Source organism: Struthio camelus, chromosome 19 (genome assembly GCF_040807025.1).
Source record: "Struthio camelus isolate bStrCam1 chromosome 19, bStrCam1.hap1, whole genome shotgun sequence".
Taxonomy (NCBI): Eukaryota; Metazoa; Chordata; class Aves; order Struthioniformes; family Struthionidae; genus Struthio; species Struthio camelus.
Genome location: NC_090960.1, coordinates 20072 through 38311, shown reverse-complemented (window position 1 = coordinate 38311; position 18240 = coordinate 20072).

Below are 18240 nucleotides of genomic sequence, written 5' to 3'. Positions count from 1 at the left end.
CCTTGGTTTGTCCTGGAGCCCCACTGTGGCCCTCCGGCCCTCCTAGCAGCCATCTAGTATACTCGGGACGACTGTTGAACCCAACGCTGTGCCCCAGAGTCCTCTTTAGGCCCTCCAGACCCCTTGGGACTGTTCTTGTTCCCCAGAGGCCGCCATGGAGGTCCTCCTTCTTCCCCAGAGTTGTCTTTTGGCTAGGCACACGCCTGGAGGGCCCCCTCTGGTGCCCTCGGGACTACTCTGGCAGGTTTCCCTCTGCCCCAGAGCTGGATCTTGGCTCCCTAGGCCCCTTCGCACTGCTCTAGAGGGCTCCGCAGCACTCTTTGGCTCTTCCTTGCTGCCCAGAGCTGTCCCTTGCTCGTGCCGAGCCCTCAGGAAAGGTCTAGGTGGCCCAGACCCCCTCCAGAGGTCTTCCTTTTCCCCCAGAGTCTCCTTTTGTCCTGGCACACGCCTTGAGGGTCCCCTCTGCTGCCCTCGGGACTACTCTGGCAGGTTTCCCTGTGCCCCAGAGCTGTCTTCGGCCCCCCCACAGCTCTTAGCACTGCTCTCTTCACCTCAGAGCCCCTGGGGAGACCTTTGGGGTGCCCGAGAGCTGTCTTTTGGCTCTCCAGACCCCTTAGGCACTGTCTAGGTGGCCCAGACCCCTTCCTCAGCTCCTCCTCCTTCCCTAGAGTGGGGTTTTGGGTCATGTGAACCCTTGAGGGCCCCCTCTGGTGCCCTCGGGACTACTCTGGCAGGTTTCCCTGTGCCCCAGAGCTGTGTAGGTGCCCCCACAGCTCTTAGCACTGCTCTCTCCACCTCAGAGCCCCTGGGGAGACCTTTGGGGTGCCCCAGAGCTGTCTTTTTGCCCCCCAGACCCCTTAGGCACTGTCTAGGTGGCCCAGACCCCTTCCTCAGCTCCTCCTCCTTCCCTAGAGTGGGGTTTTGGGCCATGTAAACCCTTAAGGGCCCCCTCTGGGGCCCTCGGCACTACTCTGGCAGGTTTCCCTGTGCCCAGAGCTGGATCTTGGCTCCCTAGGCCCCTTCGCACTGCTCTAGAGTACTCCACACCACTCTCTGGCTCTTCCTTGCTAGCCAGAGCTGGCTCTTGCTCGTGCTGAGCCCTCAGGAACGGTCTAGGTGGCCCAGACCCCCTCCTGAGCTCCTCCTCCTTCCCCAGAGTCTCTTTGTGGCCATGCAGAGCCCTTAGAAGCCCTCTCGTGACTTCTGAACTACAATTGCAGTACTCGTTGTGCCCCAGAGCTGTTTTTTGGCCCCCCAGATCCCTTAGGCACTGTCTAGGTGGCCCAGATCCCCTCCTGAGCTCCTCCTCCTTCCCCAGAGTGGCCTTTTGGCTAGGCACACGCCTTGAGGGCCCCCTCTGGTGCCCTCGGGACTACTTTGGCAGGTTTCCCTGTGCCCCAGAGCTGTCTTCGGGCCCCCCAGAACTCTTAGCACTGCTGTCTCCACCTCAGAGCCCCTGGGCAGACTTTTGGGGTGCCCCACAGCACTCTTTTGGCCCTCCGGACCCCTTAGGCACTGTCTAGGTGGCCCAGACCCCCTCCTCAGCTCCTCCTCCTTCCCCAGAGTTGTCTTTTGGCTAGGCACATGCCTTGAGGGTCCCCTCTGGTGCCCTCGGGACTACTCTGGCAGGTTTTCCTGTGCCCCAGAGCTGTCTTCGGCCCCCCCACAGCTCTTAGCACTGCTCTCTTCACCTCAGAGCCCCTGGGGAGACCTTTGGGGTGCCCCACAGCACTCTTTTGGCTCTCCAGACCCCTTAGACACTGTCTAGGTGGCCCAGACCCCTTCCTCAGCTCCTCCTCCTTCCCTAGAGTGGGGTTTTGGGTCATGTGAACCCTTGAGGGCCCCCTCTGGTGCCCTCGGGACTACTCTGGCAGGTTTCCCTGTGCCCCAGAGCTGTCTTCGGCCCCCCCACAGCTCTTAGCACTGCTGTCTCCACCTCAGAGCCCCTGGGCAGACTTTTGGGGTGCCCCACAGCACTCTTTTGGCCCTCCGGACCCCTCAGGAACGGTCTAGGTGGCCCAGAGCCCCTCCTCAGCTCCTCCTCCTTCCCTAGAGTGGGGTTTTGGGTCATGCAAACCCTTGAGGGCCCCCTCTGGTGCCCTTGGGACTACTCTGGCAGGTTTCCCTGTGCCCCAGAGCTGTGTAGGTGCCCCCCACAGCTCTTAGCACTGCTCTATCCAGCTCAGAGCCCCTGCGGAGACCACAGCACTGTTTTGGCCCTCCAGACCCCTTAGGCACTGTCTAGGTGGCCCAGACACCGTCCTCAGCTCCTCCTCCTTCCCCAGAGTTGTTTTTTGGCTAGGCACACGCCTTGAGGGCCCCCTCTGGGGCCCTCGGGACTACTCTGGCAGGTGTCCCTCTGCCCCAGAGCTGGATCTTGGCTCCCTAGGCCCCTTCGCACTGCTCTAGAGGGCTCCGCAGCACTCTTTGGCTCTTCCTTGCTGCCCAGAGCTGTCCCTTGCTCGTGCCGAGCCCTCAGGAAAGGTCTAGGTGGCCCAGACCCCCTCCAGAGGTCTTCCTTTTCCCCCAGAGTCTCCTTTTGTCCTGGCACACGCCTTGAGGGTCCCCTCTGCTGCCCTCGGGACTACTCTGGCAGGTTTCCCTGTGCCCCAGACCTGTCTTCGGCCCCCCCACAGCTCTTAGCACTGCTTTATCCACCTCAGAGCCCCTGGGGAGACCTTTGGGGTGCCCGAGAGCTGTCTTTTGGCTCTCCAGACCCCTTAGACACTGTCTAGGTGGCCCAGACCCCTTCCTCAGCTCCTCCTCCTTCCCTAGAGTGGGGTTTTGGGTCATGTGAACCCTTGAGGGCCCCCTCTGGTGCCCTCGGGACTACTCTGGCAGGTTTCCCTGTGCCCCAGAGCTGTGTAGGTGCCCCCCACAGCTCTTAGCACTGCTCTCTTCACCTCAGAGCCCCTGGGGAGACCTTTGGGGTGCCCCACAGCACTCTTTTGGCTCTCCAGACCCCTTAGGCACTGTCTAGGTGGCCCAGACCCCTCCTGAGCTCCTCCCCCTTCCCCAGAATGGGGTTTTGGGTCATGTAAACCCTTGAGGGCCCCCTCTGGTGCCCTCGGGACTACTGTGGCAGGTGTCCCTGTGCCCCAGAGCTGGATCTTGGCTCCCTAGGCCCCTTCGCACTGCTCTAGAGGGCTCCGCAGCACTCTTTGGCTCTTCCTTGCTGCCCAGAGCTGTCCCTTGCTCGTGCCGAGCCCTCAGGAAAGGTCTAGGTGGCCCAGACCCCCTCCAGAGGTCTTCCTTTTCCCCCAGAGTCTCCTTTTGTCCTGGCACACGCCTTGAGGGTCCCCTCTGGTGCCCTCGGGACTACTCTGGCAGGTTTCCCTGTGCCCCAGAGCTGTCTTCGGCCCCCCCCACAGCTCTTAGCACTGCTCTCTCCACCTCAGAGCCCCTGGGGAGACCTTTGGGGTGCCCCACAGCACTCTTTTGGCCCTCCGGACCCCTTAGGCACTGTCTAGGTGGCCCAGACCCCTTCCTCAGCTCCTCCTCCTTCCCTAGAGTGGGGTTTTGGGTCATGCAAACCCTTGAGGGCCCCCTCTGGTGCCCTCGGCACTACTCGGGCAGGTTTCCCTGTGCCCCAGAGCTGTGTAGGTGCCCCCCACAGCTCTTAGCACTGCTGTCTCCACCTCAGAGCCCCTGGGGAGACCTTTGGGGTGCCCCAGAGCTGTGTTGGGGCCCCCCATAGCTCTTAGCACTGCTCTATCCACCTCAGAGCCCCTGCGGAGACCTTTGGCGTGCCCCAGAGCTGTCTTTTGGCTCTCCGGACCCCTTAGGCACTGTCTAGGTGGCCCAGAGCCCCTCCTCAGCTCCTCCTCCTTCCCCAGAGTGCTCTTTTGGCTAGGCACACGCCTTGAGGGCCCCCTCTGCTGCCCTCGGGACTACTCTGGCAGGTTTCCCTCTGCCCCAGAGCTGGATCTTGGCTCCCTAGGCCCCTTCGCAACTCTCTAGAGCACCCCGCAACACTCTTTGGCTCCTCCTTGCTAGCCAGAGCTGTCTCTTGCTCGTGCTGAGCCCTCAGGAACGGTCTAGGTGGCCCAGACCCCCTCCTCAGCTCCTCCTCCTTCCCCAGAGTGGTCTTTTGGCTAGGCACACGCCTTGAGGGCCCCCTCTGGTGCCCTCGGGACTACTCTGGCAGGTTTCCCTGTGCCCCAGAGCTGTGTAGATGCCCCCCACAGCTCTTAGCAGTGTTCTATCCATCTCAGAGCCCCTGCGGAGACCTTTGGCATGCCCCAGAGCTGTCTTTTGGCTCTCCGGACCCCTTAGGCACTGTCTAGGTGGCCCAGACGCCGTCCTCAGCTCCTCCTCCTTCCCCAGAGTTGTCTTTTGGCTAGGCACACGCCTTGAGGGCCCCCTCTGGGGCCCTCGGCACTACTCTGGCAGGTGTCCCTGTGCCCCAGAGCTGGATCTTGGCTCCCTAGGCCCCTTCGCACTGCCCTAGAGCACTCCGCAGCACTCTTTGGCTCTTCCTTGCTAGCCAGAGATGTCTCTTGCTCGTGCTGAGCCCTTAGGAACGGTCTAGGTGGCCCAGACCCCCTCCTGAGTTCCTCCTCCTTCCACAGAGTCTCTTTGTGGCCATGCAGAGCCCTTAGAAGCCCTCTCGTGACTTCTGAACTACAATTGCAGTACTCGTTGTGCCCCAGAGCTGTTTTTTGGCCCCCCAGATCCCTTAGGCACTGTGTAGGTGGCCCAGACCCCTCCTCAGCTCCTCCTCCTTCCCCAGAATGGGGTTTTGGGTCATGTAAACCCTTGAGGGCCCCCTCTGGGGCCCTGGGGACTACTCTGGCAGGTTTCCCTCTGCCCCAGAGCTGTCTTCGGGGCCCACAGAGCTCTTAGCACTGCTCTCTCCACCTCAGAGCCCCTGGGGAGACCTTTGGGGTTCCCCAGAGGTGTCTTTTTGCCCTCCAGACCCCTTAGGCACTGTCTAGGTGGCCCAGAGCCCCTCCTCAGCTCCTCCTCCTTCCCCAGAGTGGTCTTTTGGCTAGGCACACGCCTTGAGGGCCCCCTCTGCTGCCCTCGGGACTACTTTTGCAGGTTTCCCTGTGCCCCAGAGCTGTCTTCGGCCCCCCCACAGCTCTTAGCACTGCTCTATCCACCTCAGAGCCCCTGGGGAGACCTTTGGGGTGCCCCAGAGCTGTCTTTTGGCTCTCCAGACCCCTTAGGCACTGTCTAGGTGGCCCAGACCCCTTCCTCAGCTCCTCCTCCTTCCCTAGAGTGGGGTTTTGGGCCATGTAAACCCTTAAGGGCCCCCTTTGGGGCCCTCGGCACTACTCTGGCAGGTTTCCCTGTGCCCAGAGCTGGATCTTGGCTCCCGAGGCCCCTTCGCACTGCTCTAGAGTACTCCACACCACTCTCTGGCTCTTCCTTGCTAGCCAGAGCTGGCTCTTGCTCGTGCTGAGCCCTCAGGAACGGTCTAGGTGGCCCAGACCCCTCCTGAGCTCCTCCTCCTTCCCCAGAGTCTCTTTGTGGCCATGCAGAGCCCTTAGAAGCCCTCTCGTGACTTCTGAACTACAATTGCAGTACTCGTTGTGCCCCAGAGCTGTTTTTTGGCCCCCCAGATCCCTTAGGCACTGTCTAGGTGGCCCAGATCCCCTCCTGAGCTCCTCCTCCTTCCCCAGAGTGGCCTTTTAGCTAGGCACACGCCTTGAGGGCCCCCTCTGGGGCCCTTGGGACTACTTTGGCAGGTTTCCCTGTGCCCCAGAGCTGTCTTCGGGCCCCCCAGAACTCTTAGCACTGCTGTCTCCACCTCAGAGCCCCTGGGCAGACTTTTGGGGTGCCCCACAGCACTCTTTTGGCCCTCCGGACCCCTTAGGCACTGTCTAGGTGGCCCAGACCCCTTCCTCAGCTCCTCCTCCTTCCCTAGAGTGGGGTTTTGGGTCATGTGAACCCTTGAGGGCCCCCTCTGGTGCCCTCGGGACTACTCTGGCAGGTTTCCCTGTGCCCCAGAGCTGTGTAGGTGCCCCCCACAGCTCTTAGCACTGCTCTCTCCACCTCAGAGCCCCTGGGGAGACCTTTGGGGTGCCCCAGAGGTGTCTTTTTGCCCTCCAGACCCCTTAGGCACTGTCTAGGTGGCCCAGAGCCCCTCCTCAGCTCCTCCTCCTTCCCCAGAGTGCTCTTTTGGCTAGGCACACGCCTTGAGGGCCCCCTCTGGGGCCCTCGGGACTACTCTGGCAGGTTTCCCTGTGCCCCAGAGCTGTCTTCGGCCCCCCCACAGCTCTTAGCACTGCTGTCTCCACCTCAGAGCCCCTGGGCAGACTTTTGGGGTGCCCCACAGCACTCTTTTGGCCCTCCGGACCCCTCAGGAACGGTCTAGGTGGCCCAGACCCCCTCCTCAGCTCCTCCTCCTTCCCTAGAGTGGGGTTTTGGGTCATGCAAACCCTTGAGGGCCCCCTCTGGTGCCCTTGGGACTACTCTGGCAGGTTTCCCTCTGCCCCAGAGCTGTGTAGGTGCCCCCCACAGCTCTTAGCACTGCTCTATCCAGCTCAGAGCCCCTGCGGAGACCACAGCACTGTTTTGGCCCTCCGGACCCCTTAGGCACTGTCTAGGTGGCCCAGACGCCGTCCTCAGCTCCTCCTCCTTCCCCAGAGTTGTCTTTTGGCTAGGCACACGCCTTGAGGGCCCCCTCTGGGGCCCTCGGGACTACTCTGGCAGGTTTCCCTCTGCCCCAGAGCTGGATCTTGGCTCCCTAGGCCCCTTCGCACTGCTCTAGAGGGCTCCGCAGCACTCTTTGGCTCTTCCTTGCTGCCCAGAGCTGTCCCTTGCTCGTGCCGAGCCCTCAGGAAAGGTCTAGGTGGCCCAGACCCCCTCCAGAGGTCTTCCTTTTCCCCCAGAGTCTCCTTTTGTCCTGGCACACGCCTTGAGGGTCCCCTCTGGTGCCTTCGGGACTACTCTGGCAGGTTTCCCTGTGCCCCAGAGCTGTCTTCGGCCCCCCCACAGCTCTTAGCACTGCTCTCTCCACCTCAGAGCCCCTGGGGAGACCTTTGGGGTGCCCCAGAGCTGTCTTTTGGCTCTCCAGACCCCTTAGACACTGTCTAGGTGGCCCAGACCCCTTCCTCAGCTCCTCCTCCTTCCCTAGAGTGGGGTTTTGGGTCATGTGAACCCTTGAGGGCCCCCTCTGGTGCCCTCGGGACTACTCTGGCAGGTTTCCCTGTGCCCCAGAGCTGTGTAGGTGCCCCCCACAGCTCTTAGCACTGCTGTCTCCACCTCAGAGCCCCTGGGGAGACCTTTGGGGTGCCCCACAGCACTCTTTTGGCCCCCCAGACCCCTTAGGCACTGTGTAGGTGGCCCAGACCCCTCCTCAGCTCCTCCTCCTTCCCCAGAATGGGGTTTTGGGTCATGTAAACCCTTGAGGGCCCCCTCTGGGGCCCTCGGGACTACTCTGGCAGGTTTCCCTCTGCCCCAGAGCTGTCTTCGGGGCCCACAGAGCTCTTAGCACTGCTCTCTCCACCTCAGAGCCCCTGGGGAGACCTTTGGGGTGCCCCAGAGCTGTCTTTTTGCCCTCCAGACCCCTTAGGCACTGTCTAGGTGGCCCAGAGCCCCTCCTCAGCTCCTCCTCCTTCCCCAGAGTGGTCTTTTGGCTAGGCACACGCCTTGAGGGCCCCCTCTGCTGCCCTCGGGACTACTTTGGCAGGTTTCCCTGTGCCCCAGAGCTGTCTTCGGCCCCCCCACAGCTCTTAGCACTGCTCTATCCAGCTCAGAGCCCCTGGGGAGACCTTTGGGGTGCCCCAGAGCTGTCTTTTGGCTCTCCAGACCCCTTAGGCACTGTCTAGGTGGCCCAGACCCCTTCCTCAGCTCCTCCTCCTTCCCTAGAGTGGGGTTTTGGGCCATGTAAACCCTTAAGGGCCCCCTTTGGGGCCCTCGGGACTACTCTGGCAGGTTTCCCTCTGCCCCAGAGCTGGATCTTGGCTCCCTAGGCCCCTTTGCACCGCTCTAGAGCGCTCCGCACCACTCTCTGGCTCCTCCTTGCTAGCCAGAGCTGGCTCTTGCTCGTGCTGAGCCCTCAGGAACGGTCTAGGTGGCCCAGACCCCCTCCAGAGGTCTTCCTTCTCCCCCAGAGTTGCCTTTTGGCTATGCACACGCCTTGAGGGCCCCCTCTGCTGCCCTCGGGACTACTCTGGCAGGTTTCCCTGTGCCCCAGAGCTGTCTTCGGCCCCCCCACAGCTCTTAGCACTGCTCTATCCACCTCAGAGCCCCTGGGGAGACCTTTGGGGTGCCCGAGAGCTGTCTTTTGGCTCTCCAGACCCCTTAGGCACTGTCTAGGTGGCCCAGACCCCTTCCTCAGCTCCTCCTCCTTCCCTAGAGTGGGGTTTTGGGCCATGTAAACCCTTAAGGGCCCCCTCTGGTGCCCTCGGGACTACTCTGGCAGGTTTCCCTGTGCCCCAGAGCTGTGTAGGTGCCCCCCACAGCTCTTAGCACTGCTGTCTCCACCTCAGAGCCCCTGGGGAGACCTTTGGGGTGCCCCAGAGCTGTGTTGGGGCCCCCCATAGCTCTTAGCACTGCTCTATCCACCTCAGAGCCCCTGCGGAGACCTTTGGCGTGCCCCAGAGCTGTCTTTTGGCTCTCCGGACCCCTTAGGCACTGTCTAGGTGGCCCAGAGCCCCTCCTCAGCTCCTCCTCCTTCCCCAGAGTGCTCTTTTGGCTAGGCACACGCCTTGAGGGCCCCCTCTGCTGCCCTCGGGACTACTCTGGCAGGTTTCCCTCTGCCCCAGAGCTGGATCTTGGCTCCCTAGGCCCCTTCGCAACTCTCTAGAGCACCCCGCAACACTCTTTGGCTCCTCCTTGCTAGCCAGAGCTGTCTCTTGCTCATGCTGAGCCCTCAGGAACGGTCTAGGTGGCCCAGACCCCCTCCTCAGCTCCTCCTCCTTCCCCAGAGTGGTCTTTTGGCTAGGCACACGCCTTGAGGGCCCCCTCTGGTGCCCTCGGGACTACTCTGGCAGGTTTCCCTGTGCCCCAGAGCTGTGTAGATGCCCCCCACAGCTCTTAGCAGTGTTCTATCCATCTCAGAGCCCCTGCGGAGACCTTTGGCGTGCCCCAGAGCTGTCTTTTGGCTCTCCGGACCCCTTAGGCACTGTCTAGGTGGCCCAGACGCCGTCCTCAGCTCCTCCTCCTTCCCCAGAGTTGTCTTTTGGCTAGGCACACGCCTTGAGGGCCCCCTCTGGGGCCCTCGGGACTACTCTGGCAGGTGTCCCTGTGCCCCAGAGCTGGATCTTGGCTCCCTAGGCCCCTTCGCACTGCTCTAGAGGGCTCCGCAGCACTCTTTGGCTCTTCCTTGCTGCCCAGAGCTGTCCCTTGCTCCTGCCGAGCCCTCAGGAAAGGTCTAGGTGGCCCAGACCCCCTCCAGAGGTCTTCCTTTTCCCCCAGAGTCTCCTTTTGTCCTGGCACACGCCTTGAGGGTCCCCTCTGGTGCCCTCGGGACTACTCTGGCAGGTTTCCCTGTGCCCCAGAGCTGTCTTCGGCCCCCCTACAGCTCTTAGCAGTGTTCTATCCATCTCAGAGCCCCTGCGGAGACCTTTGGCATGCCCCAGAGCTTTCTTTTGGCTCTCCGGACCCCTTAGGCACTGTCTAGGTGGCCCAGACGCCGTCCTCAGCTCCTCCTCCTTCCCCAGAGTTGTCTTTTGGCTAGGCACACGCCTTGAGGGCCCCCTCTGGGGCCCTCGGCACTACTCTGGCAGGTGTCCCTGTGCCCCAGAGCTGGATCTTGGCTCCCTAGGCCCCTTCGCACTGCCCTAGAGCACTCCGCAGCACTCTTTGGCTCTTCCTTGCTAGCCAGAGATGTCTCTTGCTCGTGCTGAGCCCTTAGGAACGGTCTAGGTGGCCCAGACCCCCTCCTGAGCTCCTCCTCCTTCCCCAGAGTCTCTTTGTGGCCATGCAGAGCCCTTAGAAGCCCTCTCGTGACTTCTGAACTACAATTGCAGTACTCGTTGTGCCCCAGAGCTGTTTTTTGGCCCCCCAGATCCCTTAGGCACTATCTAGGTGGCCCGGATCCCCTCCTAAGCTCCTCTTCCTTCCCCAGAGTTGTCTTTTGGCTAGGCACACGCCTTGAGGGCCCCCTCTGGTGCCCTCGGGACTACTCTGGCAGGTTTCCCTCTGCCCCAGAGCTGGATCTTGGCTCCCTAGGCCCCTTTGCACCGCTCTAGAGCGCTCCGCACCACTCTCTGGCTCCTCCTTGCTAGCCAGAGCTGTCCCTTGCTCGTGCTGAGCCCTCGGGAAAGGTCTAGGTGGCCCAGACCCCCTCCAGAGGTCTTCCTTCTCCCCCAGAGTTGCCTTTTGGCTATGCACACGCCTTGAGGGCCCCCTCTGCTGCCCTCGGGACTACTCTGGCAGGTTTCCCTGTGCCCCAGAGCTGTCTTTGGCCCCCCCACAGCTCTTAGCACTGCTCTATCCACCTCAGAGCCCCTGGGCAGACCTTTGGGGTGCCCCAGAGGTGTCTTTTTGCCCCCCAGACCCCTTAGGCACTGTCTAGGTGGCCCAGATCCCCTCCTGAGCTCCTCCTCCTTCCCCAGAGTGGTCTTTTAGCTAGGCACACGCCTTGAGGGCCCCCTCTGGGGCCCTCGGGACTACTCTGGCAGGTTTCCCTGTGCCCCAGAGCTGTCTTCGGGCCCCCCAGAACTCTTAGCACTGCTGTCTCCACCTCAGAGCCCCTGGGCAGACTTTTGGGGTGCCCCACAGCACTCTTTTGGCCCTCCGGACCCCTTAGGCACTGTCTAGGTGGCCCAGACCCCCTCCTCAGCTCCTCCTCCTTCCCTAGAGTGGGGTTTTGGGCCATGTAAACCCTTGAGGGCCCCCTCTGGTGCCCTTGGGACTACTCTGGCAGGTTTCCCTGTGCCCCAGAGCTGTGTAGGTGCCCCCCACAGCTCTTAGCACTGCTCTATCCAGCTCAGAGGCCCTGCGGAGACCACAGCACTGTTTTGGCCCTCCGGACCCCTTAGGCACTGTCTAGGTGGCCCAGACGCCGTCCTCAGCTCCTCCTCCTTCCCCAGAGTTGTCTTTTGGCTAGGCAGACGCCTTGAGGGCCCCCTCTGGTGCCCTCGGGACTACTGTGGCAGGTGTCCCTGTGCCCCAGAGCTGGATCTTGGCTCCCTAGGCCCCTTCGCACTGCTCTAGAGGGCTCCGCACCACTCTCTGGCTCCTCCTTGCTAGCCAGAGCTGTCCCTTGCTCGTGCTGAGCCCTCAGGAAAGGTCTAGGTGGCCCAGACCCCCTCCAGAGGTCTTCCTTCTCCCCCAGAGTTGCCTTTTGGCTAGGCACACGCCTTGAGGGCCCCCTCTGGTGCCCTCGGGACTACTCTGGCAGGTTTCCCTGTGCCCCAGAGCTGTCTTCGGGCCCCCCAGAACTCTTAGCACTGCTGTCTCCACCTCAGAGCCCCTGGGCAGACTTTTGGGGTGCCCCACAGCACTCTTTTGGCCCTCCGGACCCCTTAGGCACTGTCTAGGTGGCCCAGACCCCCTCCTCAGCTCCTCCTCCTTCCCCAGAGTTGTCTTTTGGCTAGGCACATGCCTTGAGGGTCCCCTCTGGTGCCCTCGGGACTACTCTGGCAGGTTTTCCTGTGCCCCAGAGCTGTCTTCGGCCCCCCCACAGCTCTTAGCACTGCTCTATCCAGCTCAGAGCCCCTGGGGAGACCTTTGGGGTGCCCCAGAGCTGTCTTTTTGCCCCCCAGACCCCTTAGGCACTGTCTAGGTGGCCCAGATCCCCTCCTGAGCTCCTCCTCCTTCCCCAGAGTTGTCTTTTGGCTAGGCACACGCCTTGAGGGCCCCCTCTGGTGCCCTCGGGACTACTCTGGCAGGTGTCCCTGTGCCCCAGAGCTGGATCTTGGCTCCCTAGGCCCCTTCGCACTGCTCTAGAGGGCTCCGCAGCACTCTTTGGCTCTTCCTTGCTGCCCAGAGCTGTCCCTTGCTCGTGCCGAGCCCTCAGGAAAGGTCTAGGTGGCCCAGACCCCCTCCAGAGGTCTTCCTTTTCCCCCAGAGTCTCCTTTTGTCCTGGCACACGCCTTGAGGGTCCCCTCTGGTGCCCTCGTGACTACTCTGGCAGGTTTCCCTGTGCCCCAGAGCTGTCTTCGGCCCCCCCACAGCTCTTAGCACTGCTCTATCCACCTCAGAGCCCCTGGGCAGACCTTTGGCGTGCCCCACAGCACTCTTTTTGCCCCCCAGACCCCTTAGGCACTGTCTAGGTGGCCCAGACCCCTTCCTCAGCTCCTCCTCCTTCCCTAGAGTGGGGTTTTGGGCCATGTAAACCCTTGAGGGCCCCCTCTGGGGCCCTCGGCACTACTCTGGCAGGTTTCCCTGTGCCCAGAGCTGGATCTTGGCTCCCTAGGCTCCTTGGCACCACTGTAGAGCACTCCGCAGCACTCTTTGGCTCTTTCTTGCTGCCCAGAGCTGTCTTTTGCTTGTGCTGAGCTCTCTGAAACTGTCTAGGTGGCCCAGAATCACTACGGAGCTCCTCCTCCTTCCCCAGAGTCTCTTTGTGGCTATGGAGAGCCCTTAGAAGCCTTCTCGTGTCTTCTGAATCAGTCTTGCTGTAGTTGTTGTACCTCAGAGCGGTCTTCTGGTCCTCCAGACCCCTTTGGCACTGTGTAGGTCCTCCAGAACCCCTCCGCAGGTTTCTCGTGTTCCCCAGAGGCTTTTTTGCGGTTAGGCCCACCCGTCTAGTTCCCTCCGGACTACTCTGGAAGGTTTCCCTTTTGGGGCTCCCCAGAGCTCTTAGAACTCCTGTGTTCACATCAGAAGCCCTCTGGAGACCTTTGGGTTCCCAGAGCCATGTGTTAGTTCTCTGTCCCTGTTGACAGCCCTCTGTTCTTGCCTGGCCTTTCCTCTTTTATCTTTCCCTGCAAACGTATGTTGGCTTCCTGGGCCCCTCAGTAACTTTCTAGTGTGATATGCACTCCTTTTCCAGCCTTCCTAGTGCTACAGAGCTTTGTTTTGGACTTCTAGCTCATGTAGTCCCTCCCAAAGCCCTCTGCAGGTCTTTGTTGGATCATAGAGCCCTCATTTGGCCCTGCAGCTGTCTTTGCAGCTCTGCAGTCTGTTGTGGAACCCTCTTTTGGCTGTAATTGTGCTCTAGAAGTTTTTTGTGCTTGTTGCTCTTGTATTTGGGACCTCTCTTTGTCTGTCTTTGTTCCCCAGAGCTGTCTTCTGGCCCTCTAGACCCCTCTTGAGCCATGTAGTCACTTCTGAACTCCTCCTGAGGGCTTCCTTGCACCTCAGACTCTCTTTTTGGCCATGTAGACCCCTTAGAACCCCTGTAGTGTGCTCTGGAGTCTCTTTTTGGCTTTCCTCATTTCCCAGAGCTGTATCTTGATCCTCTAGACTGATTTAGGACCCCTGTAGTGGCCTCAAAATGTTTCTGGAGTCTTTTGTCGCAACATGGAGCTCTGTGTTGGCCCTCCAGCCCTTTCAGCAGCTCTCAATTTTTCTCCCCTCCCCCCCCCGCCCACTTTTTTGGCCTTTTATCTTTTCCCCACAGACCTCTGTTGGTCGTGTAGGCTTTTTAGCACCCCTCTAGTGAACTCTGGAGTTCTCTTTCAGCTTTCCTTTTTTCCCAGAGCCATCTTTTGGCTCTGTCAATCCTTTAAGATTGTTGTAGTGTCCTCAGAACTTTTCTGAACAGTGCTCTCTGTTCATCATCTAGTGGTCTTAGCAGCCTTGTTTTCCCTTGGACCCCTTGGGGAAACTCTAGTTATTCTCTACTGGCTTCTTTTTTTTTTTATTGTTCTCTAGTCTCCATTGGAAATGTGTAATCCAATCTGGAGTCCTCTGTAGAGCTTTGTTGTGTTGCATAGACTTCCATTGGTCCTGCAGACTTGTGAGGAGCCCCTTTATTTTATTCTGGATTATTCTTTGTTGTGCCCCAGAATGCTGCATTGGTCTTTCTGCCCTCTTAGCATCCCTGTTGTGCCCTCTGGAGCCATCCTGAGATCTCCTTGTGTCAGTTCTCCAGTTAGTGATACAGATATAGTATTCTCCTGGACAACTAGTCATTCCAGCCACTGACTTTTTTTCCTCATCATTTTAGGTACTATAGAAGACCCATTCCTCTTAGGAAGTGTTCCTATTACAGCAGAGGGCTTGTTCCCAGAGTTCCTTTTGATATCCTGGTTTGCCCTTCAGGAAATGTTGCCCTGCCAGAGCATCTGTATTCTATGCAGACCCGAACCCATTAGAGGACTATGGTATAGCATTCCCTTTGTATGCGCTGTGGAATGTTGTAGTTTTTTTCCTAAGTATAACCAGAACTCATTTGTAGTTTTTAATTTGAAGGCTTGTGCTAGTTAAGGTAAAAAGGAGTTCAATGACCTACCTCTTGATAATGTAGATACTATATGAAGTCTCAGTAACAAAACAGATGTTCTATTTCATAGAAGAGGTCTCTTTATTCCTTCTGTCCTCTCTGTTCTAGATGCTGAGTGGCAGAAGAATTGCTTCTGCCTAGCCCTATGTATTTATGGTTGCTGTTTGTTTGCCCCTCCCCTCCAAAGGGTTTCTGGGTAGGGAAGTGGGTGGGGCCTAGGGTTATATAAAGTGGGGGTCTCTCTTCCCTGAGTTCATTCTGCCTTTGATCTGCTGTGGGAGTGGTAGTTTGTAATGGGCTTAGCAAATAACAGCATTTGAGGATGTACAACTATCCTGGAAGACCTATTTGTACGCTTGGAGATGCGAAGGCCATTGAACAATAGAAGAGCAATGAGGCAGCTTGAGCTGGAGCTGTGATTATGAGAGGGAAGTGTTTGTAGGAGATAGGGTTTTTTCTTGGGTAGCATCTCGGTGTGGGTTGTTTGGGCTGAAAAAGGGCTTCTGAATATCCTGTTGTATCTTTTGTTGACGGTCACTGTTGTTTTCTGGTGTTTTTGAGTTTATTGCGGAAGGGATGCAGCTTCTTCACTGGGCTCTTCTGAGATGATGAGAGTTGGGGAATTGTTTGTTGCTCTGCAGGACTGCAGAAAAGAAGAGACAGGAGGGGTTCAGGGAAAACATTTTTTCCTAGTTTTGTACCCTAGTTTTTTTTGCATTGGGTGCAGTTGTGGTGTGGTGAAGCCAAGCGCTGAGATGGAGGCTGAGCAGGTAAGAGGGGGAGCTGTTTGGGTCAGGGCTCTACTGTGCCGTGGGGCTGGTGCTGGGCTGCTTCTCAGTGATGTCTTTTGTTGTGCTTTTTCAGGTGCTGTATGGGCCTTTTCTGGGGTGGCTGAGGGTGTGAGCTGCAGTAGAAAGGTGTGTCCTTTGTTGTAGGGCTGTTGGGCGTTGCCTGGCAGAATAGTAACTGTGTTGCCTTTCCTAGGTGCCGCAGGTGTCCGCCCAGCCACAATGCTGGAGTTTGGACAGGATGCAGGTGAGGGGAGGGACCGTGGTGTTTGGGAGGAGGGTGTTTTTGGTGAAGAGACTGGAGGCATCTGGCGTGCAGGTGACCGCTTTTGTGTTGTGTTTTGGCAGGTGGTGAAGGCGAAGGTTTGTGACTGAAGGAAGAGCAGAACAGATGTGCCTGGCATCGAGGCTGGTTCTTGAGGACGGCGCAGCAGTGCCCAAGCTAAGTTGGGAGGGCCAAGGGTGTTGGCTTGTCTTGGGGGGTGTGTGTGTGCGTGTGCTGCCAGTCATTACAGTGTAGAGTCCTCCTGAGGATGAGTGCTGTGTGTGAGGCAGAGGGAGAGGGGGGTGTGCTAGGCCGGGCAGCTCCAGCCTGTATCTGTGTTGTTGTGTGCTGTGTTCGGTGTGTGTTGTAGGTGTCCTGTGTTTTGCTCAGGTGTTGATGTTGCTCTTGTCCTTTGTGCTCATGGAGCACGATGCAGACTTTGCAGGGCTAGCACGGTAGGCGTCTGCAGGTTTTTGGAGTGGCCTGAGCACTCAGTGTTGTGCGAAGGGTTTGCATCTCCTCCTGTGCCGCCCGTGAAAAGGGGCGTTGTGTCGTGCCAGATTTGCATCGTAGCATCTGTGGCCGGCCTCGGGCGGCCGCGCTTCTTCGCCTCGGGGGCTCCCTTTCAGGGTTTTCTTCCCTGTGTGATCATGGCCTTGCTTCTTTCTGGCTGGCCTCTTGTCCAGTGATGGTCTTGGCTTTGCTGGCCCCTTTCTGTCACAGGCCATGGTGTTTGACTCTTTCGTGGGCTTTTCCTGAGCTTTGAAGCTGCACGGTTGTGGTGTCATAGGGCTTTGTGCCCGGCAGGGTCTTATGTGTGAGAATTGTTCTTTGTGCCTAGGGCTTTCTGCTGTGTTTGTGTCTGCTGTTTGTGTGTGCACGTTTGTTTGGGGCTGGAGGTGCCTTGCCTGTGGATTATTAGCAATGGCAGCGTGCAGAGTGGAGCGGCATAGGTGAAGGTGTGGGAGGAAAGGGTGGGTGCCGAAGGACTTTGGTTTTGTGGGCATGCCCTCAAGGTGTGGTGTTTTCTGTGTTTTTGCAGGCATTGCGTGAAGTTGTGGCGTAGAGAAGCTGAGTGCCGAGACGGAGGCTGAGCAGGTGTGAGGGGCAGCTTGTCATTGAGCGCTTTATTCTGTGACTGGGGGGTGTTGGGCTGGTTCTTGGTGATGTCTTCTGTTGTGCTTGTTTTCAGGTGCTGTGGGGGGGCCTTTTGCCAGAGGATTTGGGGTGAGTGGAACGGTGAGTTCTTTGTTGTAGGGCTATTGGGCGTTTCCTGGCGGAAGAGTAACTGTGTTGTGTTGCCTTTCCCAGGTGTTGCGGGTGTCCGCCTGGCCACGATGTTGGAGTTTGGACGGGGCACAGGTAAGCGGAGGGACCGTGGTGTTTGGGAGGAGGGTGTTTTTGGAGGAAGAGTTTGGTGCTGCGTGGTGTGCGGGTGACAGCTTGTGCTCTGTTTTGGCAGGTGATGAGGGTGAAGGTTTGTGACTGAAGGCAGATCAGAGAGAGGAGGTGCCTGGCATCGAGGCTGGCTGTTGAGGATGGACAGTGACGCACAGCTGTGCCCAAGCTAAGTGGAGGGGTCAAGTGTGTTGGCTTGTCCTGGGGGTAGGGGTGTGTGTGTGTGTGTGTTTGCTGACCATGAGTGTAGTGCTTTAGGATGATTGTTTTTGGTGAGGTCGAGGCCGTGGGGTTGTGCTTGGGGCCGGGCAGCTCCAGCCTGTGTCTGTGTTGTGTGCTGTGTGTTGTGTGTTGTAGGTGTCCTGTCTTTTGCTTAGGTCTTGATGTTGCTCTTGTCCTTTGTGTTCCTGGAGCACAAAGGACGACTTTGCAGGGCTAGCACAGTAGTCATCTGTAGGCTTTGGGACTGGCCTCAGCGCTCAGTGTTGTGCAAAGGGATTGTATCTGCTGTGCTGCCCGTGAAAAGGGGCATTGTGTCGTGCCAGATTTGCAACATAGCTTCTTCGCCTCTTCTTCGGCGGCCGCGCTTCTTCGCCTCTTCTTCGGCGGCCGCGCTTCTTCGCCTCTTCTTCGGCGGCCGCGCTTCTTCGCCTCTTCTTCGGCGGCCGCGCTTCTTCGCCTCTTCTTCGGCGGCCGCGCTTCTTCGCCTCTTCTTCGGCGGCCGCGCTTCTTTGCCTTTGGGGCTCCCTTTCAGGGTTTTCTTCCCTGTGTGATCGTGGCCTTGGGTTTTTCTGGCCAGCCTCTTGTGCATCCACAGTCCTGGCTTTGCCGGCCCCTTTCTGTCACAGGCCATGGCATTTGAGTCTTTCCTGAGCTTCTCCTGAGCCTGAAAGGCACAGGGTTGTGGTGTTGTAGGGCTTTGTGCCTGGCAGGGTCTTATGCGTGAGAACTGTTTTTTGTGCCTAGGGCTTTGTTCTGTGTTTGTGTGTGCTGTTTGTGTGTGTTTGGAGCTGGAGGTGCCTTGCCTGTGGGTTTTAGCGATGGCAGCGTGCAGAGTGGAGTGGTGATGGGGAGTGGAATGTGGATAGGTCTGCCTTTGGGTGCTGCAGTTTGTGTTGCTTTTGCAGATGCAGAGCAGTGTTCCAGGTACTCAAGGGAGATGGAGGAAGACCGAGATGTGCACTAAGGAGGTGAGCTTGTGAGTGCTGTTTGCAGGAGGGTGTCTTGGGCAGTGGTTCCCTGAACAATGTTTGTTTTGTGTTTGTAGGTGGGAAGCTGTGAGGCAAGTGGGTTGCTTGTGCCTAGGAGGAGGCTGGCCAGGTGAGTGTTGGTGTGAGAGATGGAGCAGAGCGTGGAGTGGGGCTGTTGTGTTGTTGGTGCTGTGCCTGTTGCCCGGTGCTGTTCTGGTTTTGCAGGTGCGTGGCAGAGCTTGGCGTGGCCTCCTGTAGTATGACAGTGGGGAAGGGTGAGCAGCACAGGTAAAAGTGTGGGAGCGGTGG